Below are 21,885 nucleotides of genomic sequence, written 5' to 3' on the forward strand. Positions count from 1 at the left end.
TAGCATGGTGACATGCTGGGAGTGAGTTTAAGGCAATTACATCCTAATTGCGATACTGGAGCATTACGGCACATTGTTGCGTCTATGTCCAGGTCTACACCTCTGCACAATGTTCATGGAGAACCTTTCAGGATGTGAGCAGGAATTCCACCTCAGCTCCTTTTCACATTTCAGCATATCACATTCTGATATAAAGAGGAATGAAACCTTCTGCACGAAGTGCTTAGCAACCATACGCCGCTGATAAAATGCTATTTACATAGTCCTGATCTCGCGTCTATGGCTCTGCATTTATGCCAGAGGGAACTGGATGTTATTGGGCTCAAACAGGTTGCCATCTGGATTAACATGACAATTAAAGCTCAATGTTGGCTGCCAATTACCATTTTATGGTTGTTAGATATATAAAAAGAAAAATAAAACAGATTAAAATAGAAATAACCATTTTACCAGCAAACACCAAGCCCAGCACAGATCATGATGTTGTAAGGAATTAGTCTGACAACCGAGTAACAGTATGTGATTATGGGGTCTTATAGGTGCCGACGTACCCGCATTGTTTTTGAAGCAGAAGACACTTCAATAAAATTCCAGGGGTGTTTTTCCTGAAGTGTCTTCTTTTATTTCCTTTATTTATTCCATATATATAATAGTCAAGCCACCTGAAGAGTAGACCACGTCTTTTAGCCGCTTAATAGCTATCAAGACCTGAAGTGGTAACAAGAATTGTAAGCGGCAGGAGTGCACACTGTCAGTGTGCATTGCAAGGAGTTTACGAGGCAAGCAGGGAGAACAGAGACCAGCTCTGACCCCCAAAGTGGTTTTGGGGGTGGGACTGATCTATGCTTTTCCTGCTCTCCAGGTTATCTCCTTAAAATGCACAGTGCCAGTGCTCTCTCTTTTCTGGATCATCACTTCTCATCAGAGCCAGTGATGGAGTGCACTGTCACTGTGCACTGAGAAGAAGATAGCACAGTAAGAAGGGAGCTCGTACTAAACATACATTGGAGTTGACAACCAACGCATGCCCAGTCCCTGAAACAAACATCAATGATGACACTTCATCTCAGGGTGGGAATGGAAGCTGCTGCAGCGACCTTTAAAACAGACTGATCATACCACTTTTGGTAATGCTGTGTATATTACACACTATTTTCACCTTTTTTTAACACTTTTTCACGTGGGTACTAGGCGGAATCTGCCTGAAAAAGATGCAAAATTTGGCTATAATGAAACCCATTTTATGGCATGAAAAGGAGCTGAGTTATCAGATGTAGTGGTATTAAGCTTGTGTGAAGGATCAAAGCCAACTTTGTCACAGTGTGAATTGCTTTTGCGCGAGACTACAAGTTGAATGACGCATTGCTGTTGTGTGTGCAGATTGAAAATCTGCTGCAAATTCCAGTTGTAGCATTGTGGATTATTTATTTTTTTTTTTTAACAAAATCTCATCCGCACTGTGCAGAATAATCTGTAATGTAAATTGACGGAAGATTTAAGATAAAGCAAAGGGTGACATATACTGTAAATCTAAAGTTTAGCGCAAGTTTCAAATTTGCCGCAGACTTTCCATCTAGAACTACCGTCAAGAATGAAAACTCACAATTATCATATGCAGGAGTAGCAGGGCTGAGAGTTATGTAATCCTAATCCCAGGTAGTATATGTAGCTCTTAGGGGAAAACAAAATCCCAGACAATGATTGTGATTATTGAGTGTGAGAATTAAGTTTGACATTTCTTCCTCTGATCCTTTACAAATCCAATGAGGTAGGTTTGCTGCCATGAAATGTCTGCTTCACATAACTAGGCAGCCCTATAAATCAAGGCATTTTCTATTATTGATTTGTACAAGGCTGGAACTCCCCACTGGAGTTTAAGACTCGTGAAGGCTCGGGAATATCGCTCAATGATGTCCTATTGTGGATAAACAATGAATGTCTACGCCATCAAAGCTGGCATATGGAGGGTGGCATTTACGATATAATGAAAGGCTTAGCAATATTAATTAACGTTCGGCTGTGTGCACATTACGCAACGTAATGTTGACATACGAGGTGGTTGTATATATAATCAATACTTTTTTTTAGCTTCTAGAAATTCCAATTTAACGTTTGCTTGCTTGTGTTTTGGCTGTTTTTCAACTACATAAATAATCCAGATTATGTTCACTTACATAATGGGCTTGTACTATATTAGTTTCTGATTGAAGCCACTTATACTATTTTGGAATTACATTATGAAAGGTTCTCTATCATAATAGTAATAACTAATAATTCTGGCAGTATGGGTATAAGGTACAAATTATATTATTCTCCTTTATTTATTGCCCAGAATTCTCGAAGTATTGATCCTGGAAAAAGCAGTTCATTCAAAGAAGTCTAACGCTAATTTCTGATAAAAAGACATGTAAGAAGCCAAAAGAAATATTAGAATGTATTACAATGGTAGAGTATAGGCAAAGTACAGTAAATAAAATTCACGAGGATTGACTCAGGTGTTGGATACATTTTATGGTTGCCCCTGAACACCACTTTTTCTTCTATTATAAATGTAACCAGGGCCGGACTGAGCATCGGGCACTTCTGGCAAATGCCAGAAGGGCCGGTGCCTGTAATGGGCCGCCCAATCCGCGCATGCTCCGCCACAATCGTGCAGTGTTCTGCTTCATCGTCACCTGTCCTGCCGTTGAATGAGACAGGGAAGAAGTGGGCGTTCTTTCATCCAGATCACAAGCTGCAGTGATGTAGTTGAGGAGGCAGGGCCAGAGAAGTACAGTGCACAGCTCTTCCAGCCCTGCCTCTTCAATCTGGATGAAAGAACGCCCACTTCTTCCTGACTAAAGCAAGAAAATTTGAACTCCTGCTGCAGAGAGAAACGGAGACTGGAGTTCACTTATAAATTTCAGGCAAGCATCAAAATAAAGATAAGCACAAACAAAAGCACTGTACAGCTCCTGTGGTGAACTATAACTCTCAACATGCCATTGGAGCTTCAGGACATGCTGGGAGTTATAGTTCTCAAAAAGATACTGGTCACATTACATCACTACTTGAAATAAATAGCACTTATGGGGTCTTAAAGGGCACCTTTCTGCTTATGTAGGCTGTCTGATCCATGGGCAGCGTGTAATGGACACTGGCTGCATGATTTCAGCCACATATGTTTTTCCCTGAAATGCTGCTGTGTTTCAAGGAAAAACATGGGAACCAGTCACTAGTTTTGGCCGATATATGTAACTAGCTATTGAACCCGTTCTACACCCGGTTGGCGAGCATTTTTATTGGTATATGGTCTCCCATCCTGGTATGTGCTGCCCCCCTCCTATCCTGGTATGCATGGTCCCCTCACCCCCAATCCTGGTATGCATGGTCCTCTCACCCCCCCTATCCTGGTATGCATGGTCCCCTCACCCCCCTATCCTGGTATACATGGTCCTCTCGCCCCCCCTATCCTGGTATGCATGGTCCCCTCACCCCCCAATCCTGGCATACATGGTCCTCTCGCCCCCCCTATCCTGGTATGCATGGTCCTCTCACCTCCCCTATCCTGGTATGCATGGTCCTTTCACCCCCCTATCCTGGTATGCATGGTCCTCTCACCCCCCCTATCCTGGTATGCATGATCCCCTCACCCCCCTTTCGTGTTATGCATGGTCCCCTCATGCTCCAATCCTGGTATGCATGGTCCCCTCACCCCCTATCCTGGTATGCATGGTCCCCTCACCCCCCTTTCGTGGTAAGCATGGTCCTCTCACCCCCAAATCCTGATATGCATGGTCCCCTCACCCCCCAATCCTGGTATACATGGTCCTCTCGCCCCCCCTATCCTGGTATGCATGGTCCCCTCACCCCCCAATCCTGGCATACATGGTCCTCTCGCCCCCCCTATCCTGGTATGCATGGTCTTCTCACCCCCCCCTATCCTGGTATGCATGGTCCTCTCACCCCCCTATCCTGGTATGCATGGTCTTCTCACCCCCCCTATCCTGGTATGCATGGTCCCCTCACCCCCCTTTCGTGTTATGCATGGTCCCCTCACGCTCCAATCCTGGTATGCATGGTCCCCTCACCCCCCTATCCTGGTATGCATGGTCCCCTCAACCCCTTTTGTGGTATGCATGGTCCCCTCACCCCCCTTTTGTGGTATGCATGGTCCCCTCACCCCCCTTTCGTGGTATACATGGTCCCCTCACCCCCCAATCCTGATATGAATGGTCCCCCTCACCCCTATTAAACTGCACACCTTAAAAAAAAAATATACTCATCTTTCTTCCCTGTGTCCAGCGCTGTCCTGTTCTGGTCGTGTTGTGGTACTGGACTCGGCGCCTGCGCAGTCCTCGCTTTCCGCTGCCATGTTCTTGAAAATGGCGGCGGTAAGTGCGGACTGCGCAGCCGCCGATTCAGGCGCTACAACACGCCCACTCCAGATGTCACCTGAAGACGCAAGACCCCGCTGGCAACAGCAACGCCGGTTTCGGTACGGTGTTGCGGAGATCGCTGTATGTGTTCAGTGCTTACGCATACCGCAATTTCCTGGAGAGATGCGTCACTCTGTGCATTGCGCTTGCTCAGTTTATAAAGGCTTCAGATAGAGTGACGCTCCCCCAGTTATATTATAGATATCCCCTCACTTCTTGTAACCTACAAGTGTACAAAGATATTATACAGTCACCATGTGACAAGTGGGCCTGTGTATCTTCAAATGCCAGGGCTGAATTTTAGTCCCAGTCCGGCCCTGAATTAAATGCTTACTTATATTAAGGCCGGCGTTACAATACCTTAAAATACGGGTAAGTGCTATGCGAGAAAACCGCATAGCACTTGGCCCAGTGTTAATCTATGGGGCAGCTCACATCACGGTTTATTTTCTCGGGCGTATTCAGCGTGCATGTAAAATTGCATCATGCTTCGATTGTACGCATATTTTGTTCGAAACTCACCAATGCAAGCCTATGGGTGCGAGAAAAAAAATCGCACAGCGCTCGGGACCATGCGAGTGCTGTACGATTTTTACACACCGGTATCCTTTAAAAAGTCGGCAATTCATATGACTCATACAGTAAAATCACACTGACAGGTTAGAATAGAATAGATGGAATAGATATATGCACCTGGAATACAAAGATATATAGATGTCAGTGAGGCAATTCAGCAGTCGTGTAGTGAAAAATCACTGCATGAGCCAACAGGATAGAAGAGATAGATTATAGTAAATACACTTAGAATTTGTAGATATAGATGTGAGTGACAAATACAATTAGTACAGTGTGTGTGCAGCTTACTGTCCATGTATTTAATTAATAAAAGATTATTTTTTGGGTAAAAATGGCCTAGGCTCCCATGCAATTTTCGTAACCAGCAGAGGGAAAGCCAATGGCTGAGCCAGTTGTTTATTGCCTAGGAAGGGGGTAATACCCGTGGAGCTTCCCAGGCTATTAATATCAGCTCGCATCTGTATACTTAGCCTTTACTGGCTATTAAAATGGGGGACCCCCCAAAAAATGATGTAGGGTACCCCTATAATTAATAACTAGCAAAGGCTATGCAGACAGCTGCCGGCTGATATTAATAGCCTAGGAACGGGCCATGGATACTGCCCCCAGGCTCAAAACATCAGCTCTCAGCCACCCCAGGAAAGGCACATCGCTAAGGCACATAGCCTCGCTCTCCCCACTTGCCTTGTAGTTGTGGCAAGTGGGGTGATAGTTGGAAGGTTGGTGTCACCTTTGTATTATCAGGTGACATCAAGCCCTGAGGTTAGTAATGGAGAGGCGCCAATAAGACGCCCCCATTCCTAACCCCATAGTCACGTTGTATGAAAACACAGACACCCATAAAAAAGTCCTTTAATTGAAAGAATGACACAGACTCCTTTAATAATCTTAATTAATCCATACTTACGACCTCACCCATTCCCCCGATGCCTTCGTCATCTGCAAAAGAGTTAAAAACACAAACAACAATATTCTTACCTTTCCGCAGAGATTCTGCTGATCCATTTGTCCCACGACCGGATCTAGTTCTACTACATCTAGATGGCAGGCTGCACGGATGCATGATGCGACCATACAGCCTGCTATTCCCTGTCTGAGGGCACTGCAAGCTTGAGAAAGTTCTCCTCATGGTGCCATTAGACAGGTCCTGCGAGTTCACAGCCAATGAACTCACATCACCTATGTGACGTCAGTGTGAGCGTGATGGGAAATTTGCCATCAAGTCCCCCATTTTAATAGCTAGTAAAGGCTAAGTTTACAGTTGTGTGCTTATATTAATAGCCTGGATGCTCCATGGGTATTACCCCTTCCCAGATAATAAACATCTGCCCCAGCCATCGGCTTTACCTCTGCTGGTTACGAAAATTGCGCAAGAACCCAAGTCATTTTTTTTTCACAGAAATAATCTTTTATTAATTAGATACATGTACAGTAATTTGCACACACACTGCACTAATTGTATTTGTCACTGACATCTACATATCTACCTAATCTTCGTGTATTTACTGCTTGTAATCCATTTCTTCTATCCTGTCGGCTCCTGCTGTGATTTTACACTACGCCGCTGCTGAATTGCTGTCTTTTCTTATATCTATGTATCTATCTATATAATATATATATACAGTATGTGTGTGTCACTGACATCTATATATATCTATGTATTCTATGTGTATACATCTATTCTAACCTGTCACGCTGTGATATCACTGTACGCGGCACATGAATTTATTCTGTCTAGCTATCTATCTATTATTTAAAAAAGAACTGCCTTCTCACCCCTCAATAGGAGTGTTCTTTGTTGTCCTTTCTCATTCTCTGGTCTTCTACCAGATTTTTTTGTTCTGCGCAAGATCTTAGTTGTTCCCAGCATTGCGCTTTTCTGGAAAGAGAGCTCAGATGTTGCTCCTGGGATTTGTTGTAGCCATTTTCCCAACTTAGGGGTCACTGCTCCAAGTGCTCCTATCACCACTGGAAAACAGTTGCCTTCACCTTCCAAATCTTCTCCAGTTCTCCTGTGAGGCTCTGGTATTTCTCCAGCTTCTTATATTCCTTCTTTCTGATGTTGCTGTCACTTGGCACTGCCACATCATTGCTCTCTTCTGATGCTCGTCTACTATCACAATGTCTGGTTGGTTAGCCAACAGCTGCTTATCCATCTGGATCTTGAAGTCCCACAGGATTTTAGCCCTTTCATTCTCCACCACTTTTTCTAGGGTCTCCCACCTTGACTTAGGGGGACTAAGCCCATATGCTGTGCAGATGTTCCTGTATACAATTCCCTCTACTTGGTTGTGGCATTAAGTATATGCTGTTCCTGCTTGCATTTTGCATCCTGCCACTATGTGTTGTACTGTTTCTGAGGTTTCTTTGCATAGTCGGCACTTTGGATCTTGTCTTATGTGGTACATTCTTGCTTCTATGGATCTGATACTTAGTGCTTGCTCTTGTGCCGCTATGATTAGTATCTCTGTGCTGTTTCAGAGTCCAGCTTTTTCCAGCCATTGGTAGGATTTCTTCATGTCAGCCACTTCCATTATCTGTCGATGGTACAGCCCATGCAGCGGCTTGTCTTTCCATGGCTGTTCCTGTTCTTCCTTCCAGATTCGTTGTTTCAGCTGCCTTAGGCTTTCTCTCAGCATCTCATCTTTTGGTGCCATTCTTCTGATGTATTCCTGGATACTCCTTGTTTAATCCGTGACTTGGATGCTTATCAAGCCTCAACCACCCTCTTTTCTGTTGGTATACAATCTTTGGGTGTTAAACTAAAGGGGGTTTTACACATAGCGAAATCGCTAACAATACCACTAAAGCATCACTGATTTGGTAGCGCAGCAGCGATATCGCTATGTGTGATACTTACCTTCGACCGACTCCCCCGCTGTCCATCGCTGATCGCGCGAGATCGCGCAGCTCCATTTCTCGTCGGGTGCTTCCTGCTGGGCTTCCTGCTGGCGACGACGAGCGACGCGTGGACGCGGACGGAGGACGTCAGGATCACTGCATCTGAAAGGTAAGTATCGTCCGCTGTATCGCTGCTGCATCGCTGTGAGATCTTCCTGTGTGTAAGCTCACTAGAGATCATTTAGTGATGCACCAGCGATCCTGACCAGGTCATATCGCTGGTAGGGATCGCTGGTGCATCGCTAAATGTAAAGAGGCCTTTATGGTGGAGACCTCCATGCATTGTGAGTAGCTTTCGTGTTTTCTTATCTGCAGCTTCTGCAGCTTCCATCTCTTCTTTTGGCTAAAACACAATGCCAGCAGGGTATCTGATAACTGGCAGACAATATGTATTGGTGGTGTGGATTTTATTCATCCCATTGAGCTGGCTCTTCAGGACCTGTCTTACCCCTTGATGGTATTTGGATGTTGATGCTTTTCTTGCCTCCTCATCATGGTTATCTTATCCCTGTGGGATGCCGAGGTACTTGTAGCATGTCTGGACATCTGCTATGTGCCCTGCTGGTAATTCCACTCCATCAGTTTTGACTACCTTGCCTCTCTTTCTTACCAACCGGCCGCACTTCAGCAGTCCGAAGGACATCCCGATGTCTTTTTCAGGTGGATCAGTGAATTGATGTCTCGTTCGTTTTTCGCATACAGCTTGATGTCATCCATGTAGAGGAGGTGGCTGATGGTGCTTCCATTCTTTAGCTTGTATCCATAGCCAGACTCTGTTATTATATGACTGAGGGGGTCCAAGCCTATGCAGAACAGCAATGGGTACAGTGCATCACCTTGGTATATGCCGCATTTGATGGTCACTTTTGCTAGTTGTCTTGAGTTGACTTCCAATGTTATTCTCCATAGCTCCATTGAGTTTCTGAGGAAGGTTCTTAATTTCCTGTTGACATTGTAGAGAGCCAAGCACTCACAGATCCATGTGTGTGGCATTGAGTCATAGGCTTTCCTGTAGTCAATCCAGGCTGTGCTGAGATTGGTCTGTCTGGATCTTGAGTCTTGAGCGACTGCTCTATCTACTAGGAGCTGGTGGTTAGAGCTTCTGGTATTGGTCCTAATGCCTTTCTGAGCTGGATTCATTTGTTGGTTCACCTCGTTCTGTAGCTTGGTGGCTATGATGCCTGACAGGAGTTTCCATGTTGTTGTAAGGCAGGTTATTGGGCAGTAGTTCGATGGAACTGTTCCTTTGTGAGGATCCTTCATGATCAGCACGGTTCTTCCTTGTGTTAGCCAAGCTGGATGGTGTCTTGCTTCTAGCAGTTGGTTTATCTGCTTTGCCATGTGTTCATGTCCCGCTGTTAATTTCTTTAGCCAGTAGGTGTGGATCATGTCTGGGCCAGGTGCTGTCCAGCTCTTCATATTCTTGACCCGCTGCTGGATGTCTGCTTCTGTAATGGTGACTGGTTCTTGCTCTAGGTGGTTGCTGTGTTTCATTCTCAGAACTTGCAGTGACATTGCACGTTTTTTCCTTCTCCCATATGTTCCTCCAGTATTGTTCAGTCTCTGCTATTGGTGGAGTTGCTGCCTTTGTGCTGTTACTCTGTAGTTGGGAGTACACCTTGGATGGTTCTTTGGAGAAAAAGGCATTTATATTCTTGGCCTCAGCTTCTCTAGTGTATCTCCCTAGTCTTGCAGCAAGTGCTGTGAGCCTTTGTTTAGCAGTCTCTAGGGCTTCAGTGGCGGTCAGGCCTTTATACTTGTTCAGCTTCGTCCTATTCTTGATCTTTACATTTTTCTGTATTTCTGTTAGTTGGCTGACTTTCCTGCATGTCACGTTGATCTTTGTCTCCAGTCTTCTTTTCCAAGGGGGTCACGTACTTCTGTTGTTCTTACTGGCTGTATAGCCAAGCATTTCCATGATTGCTGAGGCAGTAGCGTAGATCAGTTCATTAGTTTGAGTTATGGTGTTTCAAATCAGCTGCAGTACTCTCTAGTTGCAGGGTTGGGTCAGGGTCTACAGGGGGTTGCACATGTTGTTCTTCCATGTCTTCATGTGGGATGGATCTGCAGTGCAGTTGATCCATCTCAAGTTGTGATAATAGCTTTCTCTTTTTGATATTAAAATGTTGAGTGACTAGTTGTTTCTCAGTCAGTGGACATGCAGGTCTCGTATCCATCCAGAGTTTCCTCATACACTTCATATATCCTCTCTCATTTGGCCTGCTGTTATAGTAGCATTTCATCAGATCCAGGTTCTCTTGCCTTGTCCATGAATTGTTTGTTCCAGTAGCCCATTTATCATCAGACTGTCCTGGTTGGTCAACATCTGATGTGGACCTTGGTAATCTGGGCGACGTCCAAGCCGGCATGACTCTCTTTGTTTGTGACACTCATGTTTATTGAGGTAGGCACTATAGTGTTAGTAGTCTTGCCCAACTGGTATATTATGTCCATCAGGGCTGAGCTGGGATTTGAACCCTCAGTCTCCCATGTCGGTGGTTGTGCACTTTTAACAGCCACCTAAGGTAGTATTATAGTGTTAGGAGCCTTGGTATATAATTTACTTTAATTAATATTTCACAGGGCAGAGCCGGGATTTGATCCTCAGTCTCCCATGTCGTAGGCTATGCATTAAACAATACCAGCCTATATACACATTTACTGTATATATATTTTGATGAATACTTCCTTTAAAAATGATGTGTAAATTATATAGAGAATTGCTGTATGTAAAAGATCATGTTAAAATCTCATTGCAATCGGATAGCAATCGCACTGCATTTGGATGTAAATCAGATGCTAGGTATGAAAAATCAGATTGTATGCGTATGACACTTGCATGACACTCATATTATACTTGTGCGATCAGGGCCTGTTTTAGGCAAAGTGGGGCCCTAGGCAAAGTTTAAAATGGGGCCCCAAATGCTACCATATTGCACATCACACAGAAGCATTTTGATTGAATTTACATGCGCTGAGTTCAGGACGCTAAATGAGTGTGATCAACAATATTGAAGTCACTCAACACTTGTTTTCCGGCCTCTTTCCACTGTTTAAGAAAGAATGATGGGGACAGAACAATCACTAATGGATCACTAACAGATACACATATTCTCGGCAGGGAAACTAAAACCAACTTTTTATATGTAATATATAGTGCGACTCCGGCCTTATTGCATGGAACATGTCAAGTTAATTGACTAGAGACAATGGACACTATTGACCAAAAACAATGGACACTTGACACTTTTCATGAAAAACAATGGGTATTTTAGATAAAAAACAATGGACACTTGACACTTTTCATGAAATATAATGGGTATTTTAGATAAAAAACAATGGATACTTTTGTCCAGAAACAATGCCACTCAGAACTCATCTCAAAGAACAAAAAAAGATGTCCATTAGAGTTAAGTAAACAAATTTGCAGGACGATTGTCTAGTGTTCTTGCCAGTTGTCCGGTATGGTATAGAAGGTACTTCTATATAAGAGCGAACTTCCTTCTGCTTGCTGTCATCCTTGGCTCCTCTACTGATTAGTAGGCCTAATGAAATGTCAACAACTCCACAATGCTGACAATGTGCCAAGTCTACAAAATAGGCTTACTTATCAGAGGAGGCTCCAATGATGCTGGCAGATGTCTACCTTATCTCTCTATCTCTGCACCTTCGGGTAGTGCGAGTCAATACACAGGACACGGTTCATCGGCCATGTCAGTGATCTGTAGTTGCCGGATGGAAGCCCTGAGAGCCACCTCTTATATGATGCCATTCTCAGCTTCTCTATTGATTAGTCAGTGTGTCACATTGCCATGGTTGTGGCGTGATGCACATTTGATGGCGTCCAGATCGGCTAATCGAAATAAGAGATTCAGATATTGTCAATTACAGTTGGGTATAAAGGCTCCTGTCCGGCAGCCATAGTATAGATTTGCACCATCTCTAGTATGTATCTGTTCAGCTGTTATCCCTTTGCTTTCCCCATCTGCCTACTTATTCACTTGTCTGTCTGCCCTGATAACGATAGCCATATTTAACGTGTATAGTCAGTGAAGCCTCGATGCTCTTGGTGATATACGGGGAGTTTTCTATCATCTCTCGCCTTCTGTTGCTGAAGTTAATGAAGCATAGAAATGCAGCTTATCAGAGATTACAATTACTGGAAAACCATTTTTCTATTCCCTTGTTAAAGTTCAAAGATTTAGCAATGTAGTGAGACTAATCCTAGAAGCGATGAGCGTATCTCTTCAGAAGGGGGTCTTGTTACGGAAACATGACATTTATTTTCAGTTACACAAGGCATGAAAGGATGCAGAGTCCGGGGGTATCTCCCAGGCTGATGCTTCTCTGTATTTCTTACTGGCATCTCAGAATAAAGAACGCACCAACCCATGGATGCATTACTAATGGTGACCAATATCATAGCCTCAAGTGATCCACACTCACTAAATTGATATTGGTCGATACTGTCATCATTAGCTGCCAACATCAAATATCTAACCTGGATGAATTCCCTTGGCGTCCTCCATTTCCAGATAAATGATCAAGCATCTTTGGCTGAAGTAAGTTGTTTCATGTCAATAGGTTGATCATGCATGTTGATGGGTTATGCAGGTGACAACGGATGCCTGGTGAATGCTATGGTCAATTTCCCTTGACCCCCTCGTTGACAGTTTCTGTCTGTGAATAAAACAGAGGCTGAACTGAAAATACATTTTACAGGCTACCTCTGTCAAAAACAGAGCAGATGCTATAGGCTGCACCAACTGGGGCTTGTCATAGTCATAGCTCTAGTGCCTAAAGTGTGTGACAGCATAATGGTAGTCTGGTTTATAAACCCTATCTTTAAATACTGCAGTGGTGTGAAAAAGTGTTTGCCCCCTTCCTAATTTCCTATTCTTTTGCATGTTTGTCAAACTAAATGTTTCAGATCAACAACAAATTTAAATATTAGACAAGGATAACAGAAGTGATCATATAATGCAGTTTTTAAATGAAGGTATTTATTATTAAGGGAAAAAGAAATCCAAACCTACAGGGCCCTGTGTGAAAATGTGATTGCCCCTCTACACCTTTAAACATAAATTATCTGTGGTTTATCACATCTTTGGGAAGCTGAGTTCATATTCCCCAGCCACACACAGGCCTGAATACTGCCATACCTCTTCTCAACCAGGATCAGTTTCTTTGCCAGAGAGATGATCAGCATCTCAATCTATGGTGGAAACACCTCTACTTGTGGCACTGGAGTCAAAAGATCAGGATTCAAAGAGTGATGATCATTTTAATTTAATTAGGTCATGATTAAAAGAAAGCTGTCTGCAGGTTTTTGCTATGTAATATGAGGACAGCATGAGGGAGGGTCTGAAACACAGATTTCAGTGATATGTCGCTTATAAGGCTGTGTGATGTTTCAATACAAGTGTTTTATCAGCAGGAGATTATCACTGTGGACTGGTGCTCTTGTGAGTACTGGTCCAACTATGCCTCCAGCTTACTGACAATATACAGAGTACACAGAAAGCTACTAATCAGGGATGTGGATGGGGATAGCTTTCTGAGCTCTGCTACATTTTAAAACTTTGATTGTCACAACTGTTGCACCCAGTAAACTAAATGACACATCACTGGAATCAGGGTTTCTGTCCCTACATTATGCTGCTCTCAGCTTAGGTAGCAAACCTGTCATGTAAAAAAACGCTATTAACCTGCAGATGTGGAGGTAATCTTTTGGTTAATGGCATTCATACAGCAGTCAATGAAGCCTGGCTACTGGGAGAAAATAAGCTTTATTCCTCCCATTAGCCTTAGGCGTTCAGTCACAGAAGTGCAGCCGGTGTGGTTTCAGTCACTGCTCACTACACAGTGAGCAGCGCCCGTACCCTCACCCTGGCACTGACTGGCAGACGGCCGTGCACTATAGAGCCGGCTATCAGTAGTTACAGCCATTACTTACTATGTGACTGAAACTACACTGGCTGCGCCTCTACGACTGAAAGCTGGAGGCTGATTGGAGGAATAAGAGTAATTTCCTCCTTGTTGCCATCTGGATGACTTTAGAATGTTATTAACCTGCAGATTAACCCTATATCTGCAGGTTAATAGCATTTTGGGACATGAAAGGTTTTCATTAAGTTCTCTTATTGTAGCATACATTGACCCTTATATCAATGAATCCCTTATTTGTCAATAATTGAGCATAATGCTCCAATGCCGGCATGACTAATGATGATTTATATAAGTGGAAAATTATTTTTTGATCATGGAGGCATTTTTGAATGCATCCTGTTGTTTTATAAGCTTTAGCAGCAGCTGATTGGCATTGCTTTCTGCGGCTCAGATTAATTCCAACTAATTTCCCCTTTTTCATGTCAATGTTACTAAACGTTATTCTATTGATTATGTAGTGATGACATTTATTAAACTATTCTCAATGTATAATTGTATATTAATCTACTGGAAGCAGGCGGAGCATGCTCAGTAACTAGTGGTGACGTCACTGAGCCTGTGCGCGCTGCTTCTCCTTCATTCCCCAGTAGTTTACAGTCAGAGCGGTCGCATTAGCAGCGCTCCGCCTGTAAACTGATTAACCCCTGAGATGGATTTACGCCGTGGGACGTGACTGAGCGCTGGACAGGTATGGATATTGTTGGTTTATTATATTATAATTTTTTACAGGAGAACAATGACATCGATATGGAATTAGGAGTATAATAAAGCTTTAAACACTGTGTGTAGTGTATTCTTTCATTAAAAGACTTTGTTCTTATTGCGTGTGTGTTTATTTAACCCTTGAATAACTCTAGGATTAGTAATGGATAGATGTCTTAAGGCCCCGTCACACATAGCGATCTAGCTAGCGAGATCGCTGCTGAGTCACAAGTTTTGTGACACAACAGCGATCACACCAGCGAGATCGCTGTGTGTGACAGAGATCAGCGACCGGCCCCCCTGCCGGTATCGCTGATCGCTCTGGGAAACCTCTGGACTTTTCGTTGGTCGCTGGTCTCCCGCTGGCCAGCACGCATCGCTGCGTGTGACAGGCGGGAGACCAGCGATCTGCTGGTAACTAACGTTCACATCGGGTATCCAAGGGACGGGCATCCCTTAGATACCCGATGTGTACGTTAGTTCATTAGTTACCAGCTCCCTGCATCAGCGCGCTGGTAACTAACAAACACAGCGACGCCGCGCGCTATCCTGACACGTTGATATCGTTGTCGGGATCGCTGGTGAGTCGCTATATGTGACTCCAGCTTTATTGACATCTCTCCATTACTAATCCAGGCTTAATGTCACCTTACAATAGAAAAGTGACATTAACCCCTTATAACCCCACTTGCCACCACTACAGGGCAAGTGGGAAGAACCCGACAAAGCTCCAGAATAGGCGCATCTAATAGATACGCTTTTTCTGGGCAGCTGCAGGCTGCTGTTTTTATCCTGGGGGGGCCACGATCAATGGCCCCTTACCTGCCTGAGAATAGCAGCCCCCAGCTGTGAGTTTTTCCGGCTTGGTTCACAAACAGAGGGGGACCCTATGTCGGGTTTTTTTCATTCATTCTCTCCTGCTCGCTGTTGCCAGCAGAGCAGGAGGGAAGAATGACAGCAGCGTTCAGCACCAGCCGCTGGGGAACAGCCTTACAGTAGCCACTTCTTCCCCGGCGGCCGGCCGTGTACACTGAGAACGGTCACTACACGTACCGGAGCCACTGACATGTGAAACCGGCCTAAATGACAGCGGCAATTAACATGCATCGGCAGGGGGGCACGCGTCATTCCATGTGATGTGATCGCAGGGTACCAATGGGTTGTGAGGACAGCAGGGGGTCTGCTGAAGACCCCCATGTTTGTCATGATGATTCTTTTATTCATAGGAGTGTGATTTTCACTATACATACCAGTGTTGATGTAATAGTATGGATATTACAAGCGATCAGATGATCGAAGCTTCAAGTAATACAGTAAAAATACAGTAAAAAATTTAAAAAAACTTAAAAAATATGAAAAAAATAAAAAAACATAAAAGTTCAAATCACACCACTCTTTTGGCAGACACAAGCAGATTTTTTTTTGTACTATGCATGCTTGGTATTTGTGTACTCGTACTGACCTGCAGAATCATAGTGCCAGATCAGTTTTCCATATAGTAAACAATGTAAATAAATAAAAAACAATTGTCAATTGCACTTTTTGCAATTTCAACACACTTGGAAGGGGAGGTAAAAACGAAAATGAAAAAATGGAAAACTGCTGCGGAATGAAGGGGTTAAAGCCTTCTAATAGAACAATCACTTTGCGGCAAATATGGGGGAAGGTATTGAGATCACTGTTGTATTTAGTTATAGGCTTATTATTTGCACACTTATTACTTATAGGCTTATTATTTATAGGCTCATTATTTGCAAAGTTGTTATCACTTCCTGTAATAGACATGACTTTACCGGTGTAAAGAGTATTTTGCTTTTCATTAGTTTTAGTAATTTTCTATGTAGATTACATATTTTCTTTTATTTTATTACCGATTGGCTCCTTATTTGCCATGTGTTATTAAGACCACACATAATGTAACTACATGGAAGCACAGTGAAGTAGTCCTGATTTAGGCTTTTTAAGGCATCACTTATAATGAAACTGTCTCAGAGCGTCATGTCTATCTCTTGCCTTTTCACAAGGGTGACATCAAATATGCCTGGTCCTTCATTAAATAGTAAAGCTATTAAATAAAAAATCCAGGTCACAAAATTATTCAGGTTCCTTTTATCTAAATGGCGCAAGTCTTCTTAAAGAGTAACTAAACTTTCAAAATGTTTTTTTCCACATTTCATTGCCTCAATAATTACAAGCAAATTGGTGGCTGTCAGAGTCCTGCGATGTCCAGTGATTGCTCAAATTCTCCTTCCCGAGAGGTACGCAGGTCAGAAGACAGGAGCACACAGTTCCTGGCTGAGAACACACAAAGAGCATGGTCCGGATTCATTACAAAGAACAGGCTACAGAGCCTATGCTTTCAATTTAATATGAGGTAGAAAAACTGGAATAACAGTAAGGTTTTATCCGAGTGACATCGAGGAGACGAAAGGCAATGGTACTCACCTGGTAAGGTTGTGCATCCACAACCACTATAAGGCTCAAGGATTCTGCAGACCCTAAAATGACAACTGAAATGGAATGAAAAGGGTTCATTCGGCACTGCCAGTAGTCAAAGATGGAAGAGGAGAATGGTATCCAGGAAAGCGATTTATTTGTCAACGCGTTTCGAAAATCCAAACTTCTTTGTAGGGATAAACCACAGTGACCCCGTTTGTAACTTCGAAGCACGTTGACAAATAAGCCGCATTCATGGATACTGTTCTCCTCTTCCATCTTTGACTACTTTGATTAACCTTTTTATTCCATTTCAGTTGTTCAGTTTAATCTGCACGCTAGGCTGTTTGCATGCTTAGCCAGGATCTGTGCACTCTTGTCTCCTGAGCTGTGCGCCTCTCGCTGATGGGGATGAGGTTAGGCAAATCGGTGGTCATCACAGGACTCAAGCCCCCACTGATCTGCTTGTAATTATTAGGGCAAGGAAAAAGAAAAACTAACATTTAAACGGCTTAGTAACTCTTTATTGCGTGGTAGCACTAGAAAAATCAGCTCCGAGTGATAGTAGAATGGGGGGCACTGTTTACAGTCACATGTCAGCTCCAAAAATGGCTAGCCACTCCATTTACTAAATCTCAGGGGTTGCCCGGGCCTTCCCTATGCACAGGGATCTAATCTTATGCAGGGACCCCTGGTTTGGAGCCACAGAATCTGCTACTGCTGTTCAATGATGCAGGCTGGCAGGAATAGTGTGGCAGCCGGATAAGAATCAGAAAGGCAGATAAGGTACAAAACCATCAGGTAAGGAAATGATCAGTGAACAAGCTGGCATCAGGAACATGAAAAGCCGCAAGAAACCAGGCATTGAAAATCAGAGTGTGTGAACAAGGCAAACAGAACTTTATCTGGCAGTTTCCAGCAGGAACCTTGGAGATTATGTATAAGGTGCGGTGCTGTCCAATTGGCCAAGGTAGGGAGTTGACTACTCCATCTGATGCAAGCACCCATAGTCTAGATGCAGATGAGCATATTTTTTATCATATGAGAAAAATGCATCAATTATGCAAATGACACTTTGATCAAATTGTGACCAAAGTTTCATCAGAGTGTCAGTATAATGGGATCTGATTCTCTTGGATGACGAGAAGATGGAGAAAAAAAATGTCTCCATCTTCTCCATTCTGTCAGTGCACGGAAATCGGACTGCACTCAAATATCATCTGACATTTGAACTTTAAGCCCTGACATCCCCTTTAATGAAACATTTAAGCAAGTACCTCTTCTTAGTAAAGCTTCCTCCATTAAAGAGGCTCTGTCATGATCTGTCCATTCTTCCAAGAGCGGAATCATCAGTTTGGGCCATCCTATAAATTATTCTAAGGTTGTGGCCAACTGCACACGTTTGGACACCGATGACTAATGCTGCATAATCATCTGTTGATCTAAAGGTACTGTCACACTTAGCGATGCATTAGCAATCCCGACAACGATATGGATCGCTGGTGCATCGCTAAGTGGTCGCTAGTGAGCTGCCACACAGGCAGATTTCACCAGCGACATAGCAGGGGTCGGGGGTCGCTACTTACCTGTCAGATGAGGTGATCCTGACGTCCTCCTGCCCACGTCCACGCGTCGCTCGTCAGTGCCACAGGAAGCCCAGCAGGAAGCTGACGACGAGAAACGGTCCAGGCCAATTTCGCGCGATCAGTGATAACCAGCGGGGGAGCCGGTCGGAGGTAAGTATCACACATAGCGATATCGCTAGCAATATCGCTGCTGCGTCACAAAATGAAGTGACGTTACAGCGATATTGCTAGCGATATCACTTATTGTGACGGGGCCTTAAGTGTGTATGTGTTCTTAATGGGAGATAGGAGTCACTGCTAGTCAACCCTGAAAACCATTTATCTTCCTTAGTCATACAAACCTAGGTGTACTTCACACATAGCGAGATCGTTAGCGAGATCGCAGAAACGTCACAGGTTTTGTGATGCAACAGCAACCTCGCCAGTGATCTCACTATGTGTGACACATAGCGGCGACTGGTCCCCCGCTGCGATATCGCTGATTGTGCTCGAATGTCCTAGGCCATTTTTTGATCATTGGTGTCCCACTGACCAGCATGCATCGCTGTGTTTGATGCCATAACAACGACGAGCAACCTCGTTGGCAACTCAAAACCCACGCCTATCGAGGTCTGAGTCGTCAGAATAGCTGCTGGGTGACAAGGTCCCAACGACTGCCGAGGTCGTTATATGGATCGCCGTATCGTTGCTGCGTCGTTGAGCAGATCTGCCTGTTTGACAGCTTACTAGCGACCATGTAGCGACGTACCAGCGATCCTTACCAGGTCGTATCATTGTCAGGATCGCTGGAGCGTCGTTATGTGTAATGGTACCCTTAGACTCACAACACCACATGGAGCCATAGAGTCAAATTACCCTAAAGTGGAGCGCACATCACATCTAAGGAGTCCTTCTTGGAACACCTCCAAATACCAGAGAATAAATAAGCACAGCGCCTCACAAGTCGGTGAATTTGCATCACATTTATTACACTTCCAGTTGCAATGTTTCAATCAAAAGAGATCTGTGACGGTCTCAGCTCCTGCTGAGCCCATTTTTTGAGTGGACCCTCTGGGTCGTGGCACCCACCCACCGAGGGCGAGCTGACCTTGTGAGAATCCACCCCCTATACAGGGAGTGTCAGGGGCAAGACCAAGGGGGTGAGCCACCACGACTGCTGGGACCAGACGGCCGGCTCAGGGGACACTAGACGAGTGTCTGACGACAAGGACGAGCAGGAAGCAAGACGAGACTAGACGTAGGTGCAAGGTATCTTCATTAGAATAACACAAGATCACATACAGAGAAAACAAGCAAAACGTGCAAGGTGCGCGCGTGGGCACGCCAAGGTCCATAACATGGTACGTGCCAGATGGCACGCCTAGGCACAGGTAATGGCATGATGGCATCGGACTCCGGACTGCTGGCAAACCGACAGGGTCCAGGGATCAGGCTGCGGACGTCAGCTCCGGATATCAGGCCGTAGTCATCTGGTTCCGGACCTCTGGCAACGGTCGGCAGGTTCCGGGCATCCGGCAGGCAAACCAGGGTTCAGGCAAGGAGGCACGACAGATATCCAAGCAGGGTGCGTGTTTAGGGAACACGCCAAGGTCCAAGGCTAGGTGCGTGTGTAGGGGACACGCCAGGATCCAAGGCTAGGTGCGTGTGTAGGGGACACACCAGGGTTCAAGACTAGGTGCAAGGCAAGGTGCGTGTGTAGGGGACACGCCAAGGTTCGCAAACGAGACAGGGTGCGTGTGTAGCCACGCCAAAGCATAGAATAAGACAATGCGTGTAGAGACACGCCAAGGTACAAGGTATAAGACAGAGTGCGTGTAGAGACACGCCAAGGTTCAAGGCACAAGACAGAGTGCGTGTAGAGACACGCCAAGGTTCAAGGCACAAGACAGAGTGCGTGTAGAGACACGCCAAGGCACAAGACAGAGTGCGTGTAGAGACACGCCAAGGCACAAGACAGAGTGCGTGTAGAGACACGCCAAGGCACAAGACAGAGTGCGTGTAGAGACACGCCAAGGCACAAGACAGAGTGCGTGTAGAGACACGCCAAGGCACAAGACAGAGTGCGTGTAGAGACACGCCAAGGCACAAGACAGAGTGCGTGTAGAGACACGCCAAGGCACAAGACAGAGTGCGTGTAGAGACACGCCAAGGCACAAGACAGAGTGCGTGTAGAGACACGCCAAGGCACAAGACAGAGTGCGTGTAGAGACACGCCAAGGCACAAGACAGAGTGCGTGTAGAGACACGCCAAGGCACAAGACAGAGTGCGTGTAGAGACACGCCAAGGCACAAGACAGAGTGCGTGTAGAGACACGCCAAGGCACAAGACAGAGTGCGTGTAGAGACACGCCAAGGCACAAGACAGAGTGCGTGTAGAGACACGCCAAGGCACAAGACAGAGTGCGTGTAGAGACACGCCAAGGCACAAGACAGAGTGCGTGTAGAGACACGCCAAGGCACAAGACAGAGTGCGTGTAGAGACACGCCAAGGCACAAGACAGAGTGCGTGTAGAGACACGCCAAGGCACAAGACAGAGTGCGTGTAGAGACACGCCAAGGCACAAGACAGAGTGCGTGTAGAGACACGCCAAGGCACAAGACAGAGTGCGTGTAGAGACACGCCAAGGCACAAGACAGAGTGCGTGTAGAGACACGCCAAGGCACAAGACAGAGTGCGTGTAGAGACACGCCAAGGCACAAGACAGAGTGCGTGTAGAGACACGCCAAGGCACAAGACAGAGTGCGTGTAGAGACACGCCAAGGCACAAGACAGAGTGCGTGTAGAGACACGCCAAGGCACAAGACAGAGTGCGTGTAGAGACACGCCAAGGCACAAGACAGAGTGCGTGTAGAGACACGCCAAGGCACAAGACAGAGTGCGTGTAGAGACACGCCAAGGCACAAGACAGAGTGCGTGTAGAGACACGCCAAGGCACAAGACAGAGTGCGTGTAGAGACACGCCAAGGCACAAGACAGAGTGCGTGTAGAGACACGCCAAGGCACAAGACAGAGTGCGTGTAGAGACACGCCAAGGCACAAGACAGAGTGCGTGTAGAGACACGCCAAGGCACAAGACAGAGTGCGTGTAGAGACACGCCAAGGCACAAGACAGAGTGCGTGTAGAGACACGCCAAGGCACAAGACAGAGTGCGTGTAGAGACACGCCAAGGCACAAGACAGAGTGCGTGTAGAGACACGCCAAGGCACAAGACAGAGTGCGTGTAGAGACACGCCAAGGCACAAGACAGAGTGCGTGTAGAGACACGCCAAGGCACAAGACAGAGTGCGTGTAGAGACACGCCAAGGCACAAGACAG

At 45.2% G+C, this 21,885-nt stretch overlaps 1 protein-coding gene across 2 annotated transcripts in view; it reads left to right on the plus strand.

Annotated features, from left to right (window-relative positions):
• Nucleotides 1–21,885, plus strand: part of LOC141085633 (protein kinase C gamma type-like) — a 779,251-nt gene that overhangs the window by 2,406 nt on the left and 754,960 nt on the right. The gene's annotated exons all lie outside the window — the stretch shown is intronic.

Source organism: Dendrobates tinctorius, unplaced genomic scaffold, assembly GCF_039654945.1.
Source record: "Dendrobates tinctorius isolate UK_male_01 unplaced genomic scaffold, ASM3965494v1 ptg000028l, whole genome shotgun sequence".
Classification (NCBI taxonomy): Eukaryota; Metazoa; Chordata; class Amphibia; order Anura; family Dendrobatidae; genus Dendrobates; species Dendrobates tinctorius.